The sequence below is a fragment of the Aulonocara stuartgranti genome (genome assembly GCF_965226115.1).
Source record: "Aulonocara stuartgranti genome assembly, chromosome: 9".
In the NCBI taxonomy this organism is placed as follows: domain Eukaryota; kingdom Metazoa; phylum Chordata; class Actinopteri; order Cichliformes; family Cichlidae; genus Aulonocara; species Aulonocara stuartgranti.
The window spans coordinates 12,236,512-12,246,692 of NC_138960.1; positions in this window are offsets into that span (position 1 = coordinate 12,236,512).

The following is a 10,181-nucleotide window of genomic DNA, read 5'->3' on the forward strand; positions in this document are numbered from 1 at the left end:
CTTTCTCAGATTTTGTGACATTTCTCTTCCATGTGGAGCCATTGCTGACAGCATGAAATGGAAAGGGCTTTTCATTGTTAAGTACCCTTTTGTAGTCACCTGTCTGCTGGACACCTCTTAAATGAATCATTAGACTCACCTGTGGTTGAATGCCTGTTAATTCGAATTTTGTAGTCTTAAGTGTGGCTTTTCTCCCAAGACTATATTTGGGATGTACTCATTTTTGCGACATGGGCTTGAATGAATTTGTTAGGAAAATCATTTTTTGTGTGTGCAAATTAACAAATCTTGTTTGCAATCAATGGCCCACATTTGTGGGAGTGTTTTATAGTATCTCATAGAAAATGTTGATTCTGAAAGGAAACTAAAGATTTTCTGACAAATGTAGTGGAGTGTACTCATTTATGCTGAGCACTGTACATGAAGCATATAAATAAGCTTTATTTTATTCACATAGAAGCTTGCTAGGGTTTTTTTTAAGTCATTTTAACCATTAAAAAGTTAGTATGCATACTAATGAATATGAAATAATCAGGGCTTACATTAGATGGAATAGCGTACTGAAATGACACGCTGCTGTGGTATACACTGCTTATCCAACTTAGCCACAGAGCTTCAGCCACATTGGCTTTACATTACATTACATACATATACACAGCTAGATCAGCTCTAGTTTATTAACTTCATACAATAAAGTTAATAGAATTTGAGACATTCAGGGGTTGTGACCAGGGCATAACATATTACCATATTAACATATATAACAAGCAAAAAAACAAATGAAAGAAAAACGCAGGATTTTTTTTTAGCTCATCGCCAGAATCCTGCAGTTTGTCAGTTTGCATTCATCATAATTTGCATGACACACTCACATGGAAATCCAGCTCCAGATAGAGAGAGGGATTAGAAGATTTGCACACGTTAAGAGAAAGACAAAGAGTTCAGGAGGAAGAGGGAAGAGGAATCGAGGATGACAGAGCGGCCCTGCACAGCCTGATGTGCAGAGGCTTGTCATACCTCCACACATCACATTACTCTGCACATAACAGAGGAAACCTTGTTAAGAGACAGGATTCATCATCATCTCAGTGCTTGAATAAAGAGATTTATATTATAGTTTTTTAAACCTTGTAAAAAGAGGATAAAAGCTGAAGACAGAAGCCAATTAAGACAATGAAGGAACAATGATTAAAAAAGAAAAAAAAACAGGTGGGAAAACGTGTTCAATCAATTTAACAGCATCATTTAAAAAGCAGTTTATTGTTGATGCAGCATCACCAGCAGCATGTAAATATCTCCATCTTTAAATCTGAAATGAGAGACACTTTAATGTCGTGTCATTTTTCACTCCAAACTGTATGCATTGTGGGTTCACATCCATCTGGCTGAACTCCTTTGGGTGTGTTGTGAAGCATTTGTCACAATGGTGTTCATAAGTCATATTTTGCTGGGGGATAATGACTGAATAATGCAAGCTGTGTAGAGAAAAATGTTCAGAGGTGGCGGGAGAATGAATGGTTATTGGAAAAACTGGGGGAGAAAAGCCAGCTGGATGGAGGGCTTCATATATACACACACACACACACTGTTTGTCTTTTTTGCTCTGTCTAGCGCTCATTTTTCCACTCAAAATATTTGCTGAACTCGGAACTTTGTTTCATATTTCTCCTCTTTTTCTATCTGCTATCCATCCAAACTGCATTCTTATTTCCATCTTTGTAGTTTTTTCATGTTGGAAGAACCAAAAATAGAATAGAAGAGGTTTTATTGCATCATAGCTATTATAGTGTCTTCTTTTAGCAGATTAAGTTATGTTTGCAGCAGAAGTCCATCACTCGCATGAGGATACAACCGTTTGTCACAGCTCAGTAAAAAGGTAAAAGTAAACTTGTGCTGCAGGTACAGACCAGACAGTCAGTCTGAGAAACTGGATCTAGATCTTATTACTTAGTTTAAAACAAAACAAACAAACAAAAATAATTAAAAAAAATACGAGCCTATGCCGAAGCCGGTCTGCCATATGGAGGCAAGGTCATTACCCCTTGCATCAGCGTTGTATTACATCAGAGTAATTTTTATGTGTGCAGGCGGTGCTGCTGTATTCCAGCCCAAACCTAACTATACAAAACTAAACAGCGTGAAAGCAAAGAGGAAAATCCAAAACAGAACACAGAGTCTGAAAAAAAGTCTATGGGACAGTCCTGGGATTAACACCACAATTGAAGCTCCTGGCATTTTAGGGGGATTCACTAGCTGCGGCCACGGTCTCATTTAGCTTTGACAGCGTTTTAGTAGGTAAAAGTGAATGCTTTGACATGAATGGAGCTGCGGTTTGGGGAAGGCCTCGAAGGGGACTGGCGATGGCGCCTGGGCCTGGCGGATCCCCGTGCACTAAATAGAAATGAAGAAGTTAAAGAACTGAAAACAAGAAGGGAGGGAGGCACGTAAACGAGAATGAACAGCTTGCAGAACTGTGGGAACCTATATAGATGACAACCGGAAGGAGCGTGTTTGGAGGGGTGGTCCCGCTCCTGAAATTCAAATACATAATCTCCAATTCATACAGGAGGGCTCGCAGCCAGAACAGTGGTGAGTCTAAAGGTGTGAATGGTGGCCTTTGTGTCTGCCTTAGCTCTGTGATAAGCGGGTGACCTGTCAGGGGTGTACTCCATTTCTCAGTCACAGTCAGCCAGGCTGCACATCCCTAACAATCCTGAAATAGATGAGTGCTTCATGACTCCGCCACAGTAGAGAAAAAAATTGGATGGCAACCTCCTTGTGACTGGGGAAAAAATCAGTGGTTACCCAGCTTTGACTCATTGCAAGAAGTGAATGACCAGTTGACTGCAAACATCAACTAGTGCAGTCCAATTCAGAGTGATTTTTAATTTTTGACAATCTGTCGTACCTAATTGCTATATTGTTTAAAATAGATTTTATGTACTGTAATTGCCATTTTGACCTCATTCAATCACAAACTCATAGCAAACTGATAGCAGACTTGTCTTAATACCATTTTATTGCTATCTTGATGCACCAAAGTCACTTTGAAGATGGTAACTTGCTGCGAGTGATGGAGATACAAGGGATACAAGTTCATTGTACACAGCCATTTTAATGTTGGTCATGCTGCAGTCTACAACCACTGTTGATGGACGGTTCTCTCTTGGCAGGGTTGCCATGACTCCCAAGTGCACCCAGTGATTACCTCTGAGATTGCTGTGGTCTCATAAAATGTCAGTGTTTGAGTCCCTGAGAATCATGACAGGTTGTACATAACATGGTCATCTGGCAGCAACAGTGCCTCTTTCATGTGAACATGCCAGTTCGCCAGTACAGTAAAGTAATATAATGTTGTCTGATGATTGTGCTTGCTAGACTTATTGAAGCCAAATAGTGTAAATATATCTTTTTTTTAATGTTTGTACGTGTCATTCTAGAGGGCGTTTACTTGAAGGATTACTGTAATACACAGCACAACACTGAAATATAACTTTAGTCTCATAATGAAATGCCTTTTATCGACCTATTTTTCGTAAGATTAGAAGTGAAAATCTGATTTCTTTTCTCCTTAGAGTCACACTAATGCTTTGTCTTATTCGTAATAATGTTTGCACAGAGATGCCCACATTACCACTTTTCATCCCACAACATAAAAGGCAAACTACGACTGAGTTAATAGACTAGATCCAGTTTAAAGTCTGTTACAAAACACACTCGTAAAAGAAATGGGAATTTGCGACTATGCTTTAGTGTTAATGTTCTTTGATGAGAACTAAGCTCTAAATACATGTTTCCTGTAATCAAGCTGGTTTAGATTTCTGCTCCAAGTGAAAAATGCAAAACACGAGTCATTAGGGTCAAACCAGCTGAAGCGTAAGAAGAGAAAAGTGGGGCTTGTAAAATCGAATAAATAATGCTTGATGTTTATAAATTCATGGGTTACTTTTCATCACAGTCTATCAGTTCATAACATGTGTGAGTGTGTGTAGTCACTGAAGGGTCGTCTGAACCAAGCATGTGCATGGGAAAGGGTAAAGTTTGATTCATTATGTGACTGAACACACACACACACACACATACACACTATTCTGATGAAGACGGAAGAGTGACCGCTGTGAGAAAACTGTTTACAGTTAAACACAGGTGACTGGATTTTGACCTCTTCCATCCATCCATACCGCCAGCCCATGGACACTGTGGTGATGAACTACACGTGTGAAAGGGAAGAAAAATATAGCAATGAACAGGGAAAAAAACAGTAACAATTCTGGACTGTTTATTGTTTAAATCAGGCTTAAAGGTTTAGTGTTATAGGATTACAGAGGCATTATGAAACATCTAGATCCAGTATTCATCAGGTTCATCTATTGACTGAACTCAGATTGTCAGCAGGGTTCTCCTGTTTCTTTAAGACATGACTTTCAGATACTGTTCGTCTGCTGTAGATAGTTTTTTAGGCATGCGGCATTTTTTTCTCCTTCACTTTTCCTCCGATTTTAAGGACACAGCGCACACTCTGCTAAGATGCACCACGTTTTCAGCTTTTAACACTGGGATTCAGCTTGTTGATACAAAAAGACTAGTTTATGTCTGTTATACTGTTGTCGCAGGCGCTTTTCATAGATTTAGCTACAGAAAGTGGAACAAATGATGTGTTTTGCAACAGGCTGCTACACTTAGATCAGTGGTAGGTGGTTTAGCAAACAACAATGACAACACCAAAAAAAGCATTCGGCTGAAAATAGTCACATACAGGGAGTGTATGTTACTATTTTCACACACAGTCAAAGAAAGAAAAAGCAGCCAGTGTCCAAAGGAAAAATATAGTTGAAAGCCTGGAGAACTGTTGCTCAAAACCTCTTCTGGCTCCTTGGAAGCAAAATATTTTTTTTTAAATGAAGGCTGGTACTCCACATTTCTCTTGGTAATTTATTATTTTGCAAATAAATATTCATCCATCTCATTCAGTAATGACAGATTCCTTAAGGTAAGGTATTGATGTTTTAGCAGAGCCAGACAGAGTCGGAGATCAGCATACACTATAACAAAAAACAAGCAAAAAACAGCCAGAAATACAGATGGATTAGGCCTGTCGTGTTGTTCAGCTAGACGGAAAACAAAAATAAATAGGCTGTCAATAGAAAACAAAACTCAAACAGATATTAAGTCTGTTTCTCTCCTGCATATTAACCGATTTCATTTGCAGTCAGGTAGGGAAAAAAACTCTTCTTTGGGCAGTGGGTGGCTGAGCCTTTTTCAAAATCCTGACCTTGAGCAGATGACAAGGAGGAGTCGAGCATCGTCTGTGGTTTTTATAAACACATTTTTAAAAATACCTTTCAGTCTACTGACCATAAGGACCATAAGTGACCTGTACTTGCTGAGACGGAAATGTGGGGACTGATTAAATGTTTAAAAAATATCTTTTTAAATTAAACAGGAAGTGCACAGCCAGAGTTTATATGGTTAAATAGCCTTTGTTAGTAGTTCCTACACTTTGATGTTTGTGCTGTTATTTCCTTCCCATATGAACAAGAAAAATCCATTTGACAAACTGTCAGCGGCCTGCTCACTGGGCTCTGATGGCATTTGGTCCCCTCCCCCCTTCCACTACGCCTCCTCTAACAAACACACTGTGTAGGCTTAGGCCGCATATGTCAAGCTGCTCATAAATTCTTAGAGCACAACCTGTCTAATGTCAGGGAGCTGGTGGATGTATAATTGCATAATGAAAAATGGAGGCCCACACAGATGTAGCTGCCATGTGAGGTGTTGAGACGGAGCAGCCGTGGAGATAAGGCGATGAGTCAGACACAGAGTCTGTATTCACAGGGGGTTTATCAGCGCAACACCTCTGCTATCTGAACTCTAAAGATTTCCTCTGTTTGTGTGTGTTTTCTTGGTGCCCCGGTGTCAAAGATATCCAACCATACATCTAAAAGATTCTGAACGATGGCCCGTCACATCGACTGCGTTATGATGGAATACAGTAATACCAGTGCCTCCATAAATGTGAGAATTTGCATCCACGACTCAAAGGTTTTTGTTGTTTCCTCTGGGTATCCATTATTCTTTTTGGAATAAACAAACTAGTAATTTACACAGCCAAGATTTATGCCTTTCATAAGGCAATGCAATGATGACAAATATGAGAGCCGACAATCTGTACATCCACAAAAACATCATTACGATCATTTGTATTCTGTATTTTCCTCTATTACACTTACAGTGTGTGGAAGTAGTCAGGGGACATTTCACTCTGTCAGGGAACAGCGTAGCGTCGAGTCACTTGTCGTGAAAAACTTTTTTGAAGCGCATAGACACGAGCACGGACACAATGGCTGGCTCTGTGTCAGCTAGAAGCTACGAGCAGTAAATTGCTCTCTTTTGTTTTGTTGTTTTTTTCCCCCACGGAGAGTTAAAAGCTGCAAGCTGTGAGCTTGTCCATGGGGAGAAAATTAAATTAGCAAAAACACATTTTCACATTAGAGCCAAGAAATATGCAGCTGTTTGGATTTTGTTTTTAAATTATCCTGCTTTATGTAATATTATTACTCCCACCCTTTACTATGTTTTCCCTTTTCTGCTATTAATAACTTACAGTGGGATAAATAATTATTGGATCACCTGCTGAATATGTAAGCTTGCTTCCTTAAGGAAGGTATCAGTTTTTGGTGTCAACCATGGTGCTGGAGAGATTGTAATGGAAGAAACAGATTCTGTGGAGCGGTATGCCTTATACACATGACAAGATGCGGTCTGGAGTATCTGTTTTTGAATGATTTATTCATTTATTCATTATTCAAGTCAATCAATAACTCATTTTTGGGAGCTAGAATTCTTCCTGGGTTGTACAGGATCAAACACTTATTTCACTCAAAGACAGGAATCAATGTATAATATCTATGCAATATGGTTTTTCTGGATTTTTGGGTTGATATTCTGTCTCTCTCCATTAAAATTTAAGTGCACAATAAAAATGAGACCGTTCACTTCTTTGTAAGTGAGCAAACCTACACATTCATCAGGGGATCAAATAATTATTACTCCCGCTGTATCTTCTACTGACCTGACTTTTAGTTTTGCTTTAAAGTCAGTGTTTCACCAAGGTCAAGTTTATTTATGTAGCCCATTTCCAAACAGTACATGCTGCACAAAGTGCTTAACAATGTAAAATGCATGTTAAAAGTCAGACCATAAAAATGTGTCTTTAGTAACGATTTCAAATGTTTGAGTGTTTGTGCAGATCTAAGACTATTCCAGAGTCGGTGACCTGTCACAGAGAAGGCTCTGTCACCACGAGTCTTAAGTTTAGTCCGTGGAATAGTTAAGGATAGTTTTGACATGGACCTTGTGGTTCTTTCTGAAGCATAAATAAATAGGAGCTCAGGCAGGTAAGAAGGGCCCCGGCCGTTTAGTGATTTAAAAACAAAAAACAGACTTTTTAAAATATAAGACACATGAATATTTTAATAGCCATCAGTGGGGTGGCTGTACCTCACCAATGTGTGTGAATGTTGAATAGAAAGAAAAAAAAGTGCTTGTATAAAAATAGTTGAATGAGGCATGCACTTTAAATGCTCAAGTAGAAAAGCACTATTTAAGAAACAGACCATTTTGCCCCAGTTAGAGACCCGTTTAACCATCATGCGACAGTCAGAATGGAGAAAACCATGGCAGAACCAGAATTATCATGATCGTGTGCAATGACCTTGTGATCTCGTTGCTTTTGAAATGGCTGCTTCATAGACTAAGACCAGGTCTGCCACCACTCGGAGTCATTTGCCAACTTCAAAGCGACTCTGATGTGACAAGACGGCAATAACAAGACAACAAGTGACCCTGCTGTCAGTTTGTTATTGAACAAGGTTAAGTTGAGAATAACCTGCAATCTGTTTGTGATAGTCTGCAAACAATTGCAAATCTGTTGCCATCTGCATTCTCCAAAACCTTGAACCCAACTTACATTCAGAGTCCAGCCATTCCAATGATGCTGCAGGAAAGCAATTTCACTTCAAAACGACATAGGTGCCTGGCAACCTTGCTTTTACACATGCCTACACCCAGAATACAAAAGGCTGGCAACCAGTTGAGTTGAGTCCTTCATTGCAAAGAAAACTATTGCAGTTGTTCACACTGATTTGATGCAATGAAAATATATCTGCATTTATAAATTAAATAGCAATTATTTGCTGATCTGCATTGTTGCCTTTACAAATCTGTCTGAGAGTTATTGAGTCCAAGTTGGTTTGTGATTGTTTGGATACAGGTTGCCTCCCAGCAGTTGGCCTGTGCAATCCCCTTGTGATCAAAAGTGGTCACCCAGAGGTCAAGGGTGTTGCACGCTGCCAGTGCCTTCCACCGAACTTCCTGTTTTCTAAGAGATCCAACAAGCTAACAAACCGTAAATCTACCAGACAGCGTATGTTCTGTAAATGTGCATGTTTAGTTGTGTTCCTGTTTTTCTGTGCAAGCTTTTATGAGGCTTGCCTTGCTGTGCTATTTTATAAGAGAACAAGTGAAGTCAGGGGTAGATTAACCTGCTTATGCAAGAAATTCTTTAAGGTCACAGCTTCAACTGAAAAGAACAGAAGAGGTTTAAAGTACGCAGCCAGTGAAGGGAGAGATACTTTATAGAATAAAAGAAAGTTAATAAGCACAAATTAGGTTTAGACAAACTCCTGGAAGAATGTCAGTTTCTGCCTAAACATTTTAGCTTATAATGGCTTTGTGGAATAATCATTCATCCCAAAGACTTAAGCATAAGATCCTTATAAAGCTCACACCAGAATGAATTAAATAGAAGAACTGGCTCTTTGTGTTTACTCAAAAAGACAGTGATTTAGAGGAGTCATTTTTATAAATACATGTGTTATCATCCTAAATCAGGAAGTGAAGTTGGAACAAAGAAGAGCATCCAATACCCACTTAATGGGACTTAAATCCACCCAGTTTGTTCATTGAAATGCTGCTGCTGGCAGGAAAAGTGCTTCAAAACACTTGAACAAAGGAACTGAAAGTTAGGAGGAAAACGCGCAACTCACTAAACATTTCTTTAACAGCAAGAATGTCAGTGACAGTAAATAAATTAATGTGAACGTGAATACACAGATGCCATAATAGATATATCATAATTACCATATATATGGAAAAACCAATAGCGTACATCTATTTAGAAGCGTAGCTTTTTCATTTTTATTTTACTAGCTGCTCCTTTTGTTCACCATTATTTAAAAAAAAAAACCAAAAAAAAAACCCTCTGTGCTCCTTGTTCAGGAGTGAAAGACATACAGACAAAACACAGAGGTAAAAAAAAAAAAAAAGAAGAAGAAGAAGAAGAAGAAAGAAAACTAAAAAAAAAAGATAAAGCTGGTTGTGTATTTGCCAAATATCAGGGATCCAAATGAACAATTACATCTGTACCGGCTGTACAAAGATATTTAACCACCATTTCACCTTCTGTAGCTTATTACTGTGTATAAAACTTGCCTCCACCCCCACCGTGTCAGAGTGAGAATCAGTTCATGTACAGCAGATCTGCATAAAAGGTACTGAAGTAGAGGTCAAAATAATAACTCCACCATGAAGAAGTGTGCATGTACCTCTCTTTAAAATGGAATATAAAGTTGGATAAAATACAAAGAAGTGCTTCTAATTACATTCATGTCTCATGTAACTGGATTGACTGTAAAGCTTTAAAAACACCTCGGATTAACTGATTTTGGGAAATCTCTATCTGCTCTCCTTTGATATTGTTTACACTAATATCTTATATATAATCCCGCTGTTAACTGGTAACTTTTAAATCTACTTATCATTTTCAGTTTGATCAGAAATCTTTTAGAAATAATAATGTGTCAGACAGGGGGACCAAGTTGTTACTTTGATGCACAGAGAAAAGTACGAAGAAAAACAACATCTTTCTGGCTGGATACACTGGATCTGAAATATTAATGTAACTGTTGCAATTACACAGTCTATTTAAACTCTTGCAGTTTTCAGGACTTATGCAGTTTTTAAATTCCTCACCGTGAGGTGTTTTTGGTGGGTTTTCAGGTGATGCTGCATACTAACTACTTAAGACTCTTTAATTCAGTGCTACTCCTCTGTCTCCAGATTTTCTTCAACACATAGTTTCTTGTTAAGCAAGAAGTCCTGAAGTGGGAGATTTGTTAAAT